Source organism: Gossypium hirsutum, chromosome A05, assembly GCF_007990345.1.
Source record: "Gossypium hirsutum isolate 1008001.06 chromosome A05, Gossypium_hirsutum_v2.1, whole genome shotgun sequence".
NCBI lineage: Eukaryota > Viridiplantae > Streptophyta > Magnoliopsida > Malvales > Malvaceae > Gossypium > Gossypium hirsutum.
The window spans coordinates 88,961,365-88,971,939 of NC_053428.1; the positions used below are offsets into that span (position 1 = coordinate 88,961,365).

Consider the following 10,575-nt stretch of genomic DNA (forward strand, 5'->3'; position numbering starts at 1 on the left):
AATTACCCTTGAATTCCCAAGCTCAAACACTTAAGAACTTACCATTTGAGCTTAGAACATATCATGGCCACATCATATCTTATTAAATCAACTCATCATGTCCTATTATAATTGAATTTACTCAATGTTTAATCACTTAAAACTTACCTCGGATGTGGTCGAACAATTTCGACGGCTATTCGATCACTTTTCCTTTCCCTTATCCAACTGTGGTCCTCTAAGCTCTTGAGCTAATTTAAACAAATTTAACTTATTAAAGTCTCATTATGCTAGCTTATGGCCGAATATGACAAGGAGTTTGATTGGTCATATGGCCACCTTCTAGCTCAACTACACAATGGTCATATGCATTTTTAATCACATCAAGCAATTTAATACAATTCATTCGAACATCAAAAGAAAACCTCAAGGTACTTAGCCCATATATACTTTAGGCATTAGAGTCACATATATATATGGAATCATGAATCAAACTCAACATTTTAGCTAATATTCCCCCTTGGCCGAATTTTCTAAGCCAAGACAAAAGCATCAATATGCTTGCCTCTAACCGAATACATGCAACACCAATCTTCTTCCCATGGCCGAATATGCATGTCTATGTTTAGGCCGATTATATACTTAATACCACACATAAATGGCATACATTTTACTAACTAATGCATTACATATTATTTAACCATGTATATCACCAATCAATTTCATCACAATTTCACTTAAGCCTATTCTCAATACAATACATCGTGCTCAAATCATTATTCAAGTTCAAATTCGGCCAGCACACATATACATACTAGCAACTATGTATTAACATTGCATTTCATACTATAACCGAATGTATAGCTCATCGAAATATATTTATTCATGTTCCCTTAACACATATTGGTCAACTAGATCATGCATTATTCTTTGGCACATTTGGTCATTAAAGCAATCACCTATTTAACTTTCAAGCATTTTTATACTAACATTTCTCCCAAGGCCGAATTTATATACAACCTTTAGTACTCATTTAAAGTTTATATTTTAAGTAATTAATATACACAATATTAACCAAATATCCATTTACTAAGCATTTTAACAAATTTTCCTTCAACTATCCACACATTCGGCAATCACATAATCAAACACTAAACCTTAACTTCCAAGCCAAAACAACTAGCAAATTCAACACATCCAACATAAATTTCCATGCTAATGACATCAAAACAACTACTAAGAATTTCAAGCTCCTTGGCCGAATTTCAATCTTCCAGAATAACAAAAATTTGAGCCATGAAATAGGTAGAATTCAAACTAACCATTCAATTTATGCATGAATTTCCAAGAGTAGCATTGTACATACCTTGATCTAGCAATCTCCTTAGCTGAAAATTTTAACAACAAAAGGAAATTTCTTCTCCACCCTTTCCTAGCTACGGCAATGGAGGAATAAACCAACTTTGGTTTCTCCTCCCACTAACACATTATTTTTATTACCCATACTCTTTTATTCATCTTTAATTCATCTAATACATTTTTTTATTACATATTTCTCACCACTAATAAATATAATAATATTAGCCCATGCATATAATGCCCATACTTATAAGCTTGGCCGGCCACTAGCATTAAAAGTGGCAAATTGGCATGCAAACCCACTTTTTTGCATCATTCAATAATTAATCACTTAAAATAAGCCGCACATATATTCAAAGCTTCTCACATAAGTCCTTTTTATTTAGAAACACATTCAAATTGACAAAAATCAAAGCATTCAAATTTCACACATGCATGATCACATATTTTAGACATAAAATATTATATTCAATTATTTCTGCAACTCGGTTTAGCGGTCCCGAAACTACTTCCCGACTAGGGTCAAATTAGGGGTGTCACACACATACATGTGAAATCATGCATCAACTCAACATATTAACCCACACTCCCTTTTAGCCGATTGTCCTAACCAAGATAAAGGCATCAATATGCTTGCCTCTAACCGAATGCATGCAACACTAATCTTCTCATGTGGCCGAGTATGCATGTATATGTTGAGGCCAATTATATGCTTAATACTTCCCACAAGTATGGTTACTTGTATTGGTTATATACCGTTTCGTTTCAAATTCAAAACTCGGCTAATACGCATTTATACACTAGAAATCAAATACTAACATTTTGCATTTTATCTTACTACCATTTCACATCTACTTTCTACCATGGCCGAATGCATCAAGACACCATTTACCCTTGCAAGGCATAAATTTCATCATCAAAACTAACAAGCTTATAATCCCATGACCGAACCCTCTAACAACACCAATTAAAATACTTCATGGGTTTGAGGTAAAACCAAGAAAGAAACTCATGAATATCGAGATATAAGCACTAACATTGTTCATCTAGATTTAGCATGACATAACATCCATCACCCTTATATTTACCATAGCCGAAAACCTTACTCATTCCAAAAATTCAAATCTCAACTTGGTCACAAAAATAACTTGATATCTCACCAACACAACATCAACACCAAGCAAGAATGATGCATCCATGGCCGAGTGTCATTTCCATCACATAGCAAGATTTAGACCATGGGCTAGGTAGAACTCAAGCTAACAACTAAAACATGCATGCATCTCATGGAACATCATCAAACATACCTTAGCCTAGTTACATGCATGGCCGAACCTCTTCAACCTTTCTTCTTCCTTCCTCCTTAAAATTTTTGGCCAAGGATGAACCAAAGAATGAACACTTTTTTTTTTCTTTCCTTCAACTCACGGCAATGGGGGGACAATCACACATATCCTTTCTTTTTTTTTTTGTTTCTCATCCTACTAACACTAATATTTTATTGCCCATGCTCTTTATTTTATTGTTTCCTCCCATGATGCACCAACACAACATGTCTATGACATGTTTTGCCCATCACCCTTTGTCCATCCTAATGTCATGGCCGGCCACTACTAGATGGGGGGGGGAAATTGACATGCAAGTCCCCCCTTTTTCAACATGCACTAATAGGTCCTGATGTTTTGATCTATCACATTTCAAAAATGTCACACATAAGTCCTATTGACTAAATTCACATGCAATTTACTAAATCGAAGCTTAAAATTTTCACACATTTATTTTAGACAATAAATATCATATTCAAATAATTTGGTGACTCGGTTTAGCTGTCCCGAAACCGCTTTCCGACTAGGGTCACTTTAGGGCTGTCACATCAAATATATATATACACAAGAATCATACTAATCTATCACAAAAAAAAAAATATATATATATATGCCGTAAAAACACTTCTAAAATAATTTAGTATCATAGCTGATTATACATTATACTTAACATTACCTCTTTACCGAATCATGCATTCCAATTAAGAAAATTTTAAGCCACAACCAAAATATATATATATATACCTATCCATCAACCATGTTTACCAAGTTTGAACTAAGCCATAATATTTAACTAAAGTAAAACATATCAATTTGACAAGCTTACCATAATGAATGATCAAAAGCCATACATATCATTACTTTAAACTAAAAACAATACCAAGCACAACATTTATTTATGACAAGCAATTTACTTAACTAATATATTATATATTATAAATCAATAAGCATCCACCATTTACTCTATTACCGAAACACATGACTAAACACCAAAACATATATATATACTACTGCCGAATCTTCAATCAATTGCATTCATTACCTAAATTCATCATTTAGCAAAATACTCATCAACCAAATTAAACCGAATCATTTTAACCAAGAGTAACATAATAATCATAATTCATACTAATGTATATACGATGGCCGATTCAATCAAACCACATCCGAAATTCACCAACCATCATCAATACATATAACACATATAAACTCGACTAAAGTTTCATATACTCTCATAGCATATTAGCCATTTTCGCATGGCTTAATATATACACAACTTCAAACTTAACCATATATAACCTAGCTTATACATGCCATAATAATAAGTTTAAACTTATAATGTACCAAAACATTCGATAGAGTGATAGACTTTACTAACGATCCCTGAGCTCGTAACTAATCTCCAAAATCTATAAAGTAGAGGCAAACATGAACACACACAATAAGTTATCATAGCTTAGTAAATCATAAGCAAATAAACAACTCAATGACATAATGAACTCATTTAAACTGAACCAAATTATACTATCATAATCACATTTAATCTTAAGCTTACAATTTCATGTATAACATATACTTTCAAATATGAACTTATTCATGATCGAATGTACACATATATATATTAACAAAGCATCTTTCCATCTCAAGGCCAAAGTGTCATTATATAACCAAGTACATTTACACTCGTATACATATACTCATGAATCAAAGTATAACAACACATACATATTCATAGCATATGGCCAAATATACATCACAAATGAACATATGTTTACATTAGCAACTTGTACAATTTGCATCGCATATCAAATAGCCAACTCACCTTATTTTCAAATAGGTAATCAATTAACTCATACCTGATCATTTTAGCTCATTTTACACATTCGATCACAACTTATCATTTCCCATTGAACCATTCGAAATTGAATAGGATTCTCGGATAATCACATATATAGTATAATGCCAACATCCCAGACGTGGTCTTACATGCTATCTCATATCATTGCCACTGTCCCAGACTAGGTCTTACACGAATAAAATACGATGCCAATGTCCCAAACATGGTCATATATGCAACCACATATGTCAAGGCCAACGTCCTAAATGTAGTCTTACATGAGAACACATATCAGAAATCCTATGTCATGACATATGTATCCTATCTATTCCTAAGGTTCGTACGAGGCTTTGGGACATCGTAACTCGGTCGAATCGAACTTCTAAACATAGTTCCCAAGTATATACACATTCGGCTATTATATATACAAGCTAATAAAATTTAAATCAGCATTTTACATTCATATATATTCAAAATTTATAGCATATATTTACTTATAAACTTACCTCAGACGATGAAATTCGAAACAGGATGGCTAATCGACAACTTTGGTTTGCCCACAATCCAAATTAAATTTCTTTGGTTCTTGGTCTAAACATATTCAATTTAAACTCATTCAAATATATTTTCACTCATTTTAGTCGAAAAACACATAAATGAGAAAATTACCATTTTACCCCTGACATTTTACACGTTTTACAATTTAGTCCAAATTGCACAAAACACAAAATATGCAAAATTACAGTATACCATGCTTAGGCCGAATATTCATCTTCCTTATAAAAGTCCACAGATTTCATTTATTTCACATTTTAGTTCCTTAATTTATTATTTTTTCAATTTAGTTTTAATTACTCAAAATCATCAAAAATTCCAATACAAAACATGTTAATCCAAAACATATCTTTCATATTTCATCAACTAACATTACAAAGCTCAAATATTCATCAATGGCATACTCAAAATATTCATCAAAATAAAAAATTCAAGCATGGGCTTTGTACATTACACTGCAACGATCTCAAAAATGTAAAAATTATCAAAAACCGAGCTAGTTACATACCTTGATTGAGCTTAACAAAGGGTCAAACCTCAAACTCTTTATTTCATTTCTTGTCTTTTATGTTTTAGCGAGAACAAATTATTATGAAAGCTCATTTTAATTTTTATGTTTTATTATTACATATATTATTACACATTTTACATTTTTAACCTTTAACAATTAATATAAAACCATTATATACTAAGGTCATAACCATCCATGACTAATCCATATGGTCAAATTGCAACATAAATATCTCGTGTAAGAAAGACAACATCAATTCAACCCTTTTACAATTAACCATCAAATTTTCATTTTACGCGATTAATCTTTTTTATTTAATCGGGCACCCAAACGACAAAATTAAATCATGAAAATTTCACACATAAATTCACACATAATAAACACAAAATATAATTTTAAAATATTTTTTTGACTTGGATTCATGGTCCCAAAAACACTGTTCTGAATAGGGTCTAAATCGGGCTGTTACATGCAGGGTGTCGTGCTAAGGCCTATAGGTACAAGCCAGGCAACTTGAGATCTTGCTCTCGAAAGAAGAAGGCCACTTTAGGTCTCTTTTGAGAAATAGGTTAAGTATGATGTTGCTAAGGCATTACTTAAAGTAAGGGCAGAGTCTTAATAATCCCAACCTTCCAATCAACAATGTAGAAATTCTATCCTTTGCCATAGTATCATTGTCATAGCATTCCTAGTTATTTATTTATTCATTTGCATTTTATTCATGTAAGTATTTTTTGTAACTACCATTGTATTTTTACTCTTGTTTTGCCTTTACATTTTCCAATATTCATCAGTACACATTTTGCATTTACCCTTTTTATGTTAATTTACCACTGCGTACTTAACTTGGTTTTACCATATTAATCATTATCATAATTTGACCATTTTTAAACCTAGTCCGATCCCTATGCAGATGATCTCACTTATCACTTTATTACTTGATTTGATGTGTATACTTGCAAAATTCACATATCACATTCACACATGAAAATTTTTTGGTGCCATTGCTAGGGATCGACAATTTGGTGTATTTTGGTTTGGTTATTTTGCTTCACTAGTTTATTTAGCTTAGTTTAATTTAATTTCTATAGGTTTTCCATCAGTACATGAAAAGAGGCATTCCTATCAACATAGAATATCCTTTTAACCCAGAGATCGAAAGAACTTTAAGAAAAAGGTGAAAAGAACTACGAAAAAAGGCTAGGAATGAGAATGATCCTGCCCTCCATGATAATTTGAATGGTCAAGATGTTAATCCTCTTGTTCGTAGGGTGATACTTAACCTCCCTAACCCATATCTACCGCCAGACTAAGGTTATAAGGAATTACCAGACATATCAGAATATTTCACAATCATTTCACAATCAAAACTCATACATCATCAGATCATAGTCAAATATCAACATAAAGTCCCTTTCTTAGGTCAACGAGACCTTAAACATACTTTGGAGAAGGTTCGGGACTAAACCGATCTCGCATAAAAGTTTCTAGGCACTTAGAAAAATTTCATGGAATCACAGGTCACATACCCGTGTGAACAGACCGTGTGCCTCACACAGCATTAGACATGCCCATGTGTCTAGGCCGTGGCAAAACAGTGCTTACATATTGACTTGTCCACACGGCTGGAGACATGCCCGTGTATCTTGGCTGTGGTCGAAACTGACTTGGGTCACACGGTATGTTTAACCTGTATACCCTTTGAAATGGCCACACACACCCATGTGCCAAGGCTGTGTGCCTCACACGGCCACCAGACACGCCCGTGTGTCTAGGCCATGCTTAAGACTAACATTAAATTGTAGGACTACCCCAGGGGACACATGGCCATGTAACATGACCGTGTGTCACACATCGCTGAGATACACAGCTGTGTCTCTGCCCGTGTGGACAAAAATATGCTACTTGAAAAGCCATTTTTCCACCTTACATACATAAGCTTTTAATACCACATTTCATAACCCAAAATGCAACCAAAACATTTCCAAAACAAGCATCACTCATACTTCAATATCATTAATAATTTCCATACATAATTCCAACTCAAACATACTAGTTCCATGTAACTAATTCATACCTTGAACAGATGATTCATATCACATTTATAACCATTTCAACCACAAAACTAACTTACCAAAAAGACCATTTCACTAGGCCATATATATAGACCGAATTTACCATTTTTGCATCACATATCAAATACCAAAATCAAACCATAAGTTCAACCATAATCAAGCCATATCTCATGGCATGATATACCCATCTCAAAACATACCATATTAATTCTAGCCTATACATGCCATACAATGATATATACACCTTCAAAAGGTACCAAAATAATATTTGATAGTGCGGTGATGATCCTCGACGATCCTCAAGCTTCCAGTAGCTTCGATATCTAAAACACAATGCGAACACACACAAAGTAAGCTTTCAAAAGCTTAGTAAGCCATATACAAATAATTTATCATTTTAAGCATATAAGCATCATAAAATACATATACTCCATAGCCAAATACTATCACAAACCACATAGTTCATATAAATTTCACATATTCCCAATTCATTTGCACATATACCATATTTTAGCATACTTATATCACATATCATCACTTGCACATATACTTACTTGTCATTAACAAATGTTGAACACATCTCCACGTACCTGAATCGGTTATTCATTCATTCAATCACCTATTTCTCAGAATGCCCGTTGAACCATACAGAATTAAATAAGATATGCGGATAGCTCGAAAAGCTCGTACAATGCCAACGTCCCAGATGTGGTCTTACATGTAATCAAATATCAATGCCACTATCCCAGACAAGGCCTTACACGAAATCAAATACGATGCCGATGTCCCAGAAATGGTCTTACACGTAAATATCAAATAGATGTCAATGTCCTAGACGTGGTCTTACACGAAATCACATACCAGAATCCTATGTCATGACATATGTATCCTAACTATTCCTATGGTTCGTACAGGGCTTTCGGACGTCGTCATATAATCGAAACTTTCTCAATTCCACATATTCAACTTCTACAACTATTCATCACAATTAAATATCATATAAACATGAATAAATTAATTCAAACACATTTATTTGTATATAGACTTACCTCGTACCGAAATGAACGAAAATAAACGACTATTCAACGACTTTCGACTTTCCTCGATCTAATTTTGTTTTCTTTGGTTCTTGATCTAAACACATTCAAATTTGACTTATTCAGTCTCACATTTATTCGAATCAATCCACAAACACATATTTAGGGAATTTTACAAATTAGCCCTCACATTTTCACATTTTCACATTTTAACATTTTAGTCCCTATTTCATAAAATCACAAAATATGCATAATTTCCTTTCACACATGCCTAGCAAAATTTTTCTTTAGTTCATATAAGCCCACATATTTAATTTATTTCACATTTTAACCCCTCAATTTCTCATTTTCCCAATTTAGTCCAAAATACTCAAATCCATCAAAAATCCTAATACAAAACATAGTAATCTAACACATATCTTTCATTTTCTATCATCAAACTTCATAAAACTCACATTATAAACAATGGCACATCTTAAAATCATAATCAAATTTAGAAATTGAAGTATGGGCTTGAAAGATTACTAAGAAACGATCACAAAAATGTAGAAATTATCAAAAACAAATTAAAACACATACCTAAATCATCAGTTTCCTTAATCGAACCCTAGGACTCTTTTTCTTTTCTTTTTCCTTGTATTTTTGGAAAAGAATAAACGAAAATGGATGAATTTTGCATTTGTTTTAATTTAATTAACATCAATGTACATTTTACCATTTTACCCATTTAACAAACCATTTTAAAACCGTTATTTTAATGCCCATTTATGTCCATTCTCACTATCAATGGACAAATTACAACATAAAGACCTCTCCTTTAATAAGACATATCACTTAAGTACTTTTAACAAATAGCTAGCCACTTTCATAGATATCAATTCACATATTATAAGCACAAAAAATAATATAATATTTTTTAACTCGGATTTGTGGTCCCAAAACAACTATTCTGACTAGAGTCTAAATCGGGTTGTTATATATACCTAGTATGAATGATAATTTGGATGGTCAGGGTGCCAATCCTCATGTTTTTATGGTGATAGATGATCAAGATAGACCAATTCGAGAGCAGGTTGTGCCAATCTTACATGACATGAATCTAAGGATAATTAGGCCACAAATACAGGCTCAGTAGTTTGAGCTAAAATCGAGAATGTTTCAGATGTTGCAAACAGTAGGAAAGTTTAGTGAACTACCATTGAAGATCCAAAATTGCATTTACAACTTTTTTTAGAGGTTTGTGACTCATTTAAACAACAGGGTGTTCCTAAAGACGCTCTATGACTTAAGTTGTTTCCATATTTTTTAAGAGATCATGCGAGAGCATGACTAAATGCTTTACCATCGGGAATAGTGGCGTCATGGAATGATCTTTGCCAAAAAAAATTTCCATGGTATAATCCTCTAAATATGAATGCCAAGCTTAGAAATGACATCACATCTTTTCAAAAATTAGAGGATGAAACACTATATGAAGCTTGGAAACAATTTAAAGACTTAACGTGGAAATGTCCAATGCATGGATTTCAATGTTGGACTCAGATGAAGATATTCTATAATTGGTAGAATACATATACGAGGATGGTAATTGCTGCTTCTGCAATGGTACTTTTTTGGATAGATCTTATAAAGAAGCATATCAGATTTTGGAAAGGATTGCCAACAATGATTATCAATATCCTACGGCAAGAACTGAGAGGGAAGAGAGTTATTGGTACTATGGAGTTGGACGCAGTCACTTTGCTGATAGCCCAGATGTCTTCTTTGGCTAATATGATTAAAACAATTAAATTACCTACTACCTTCCATGAGATAAAATCAATCAAACTATCATTTGCTTATTGTAGTGAAGATCATGTGTTTGATGAATGTCCATCAAGTCTAGAATTTGTGTGCT

General features: G+C 32.9%; 1 non-coding gene across 1 annotated transcript; it reads right to left on the reverse strand.

The window, feature by feature from the left end:
• Nucleotides 1-10,097: 10,097 nt before the first annotated feature.
• LOC121229904 (small nucleolar RNA R71) lies at nucleotides 10,098-10,204 on the reverse strand. Its single transcript, XR_005927857.1, has one exon. It is a non-coding gene; the product is annotated as a small nucleolar RNA R71 (small nucleolar RNA).
• Between the last annotated feature and the right edge of the window lie 371 nt (nucleotides 10,205-10,575).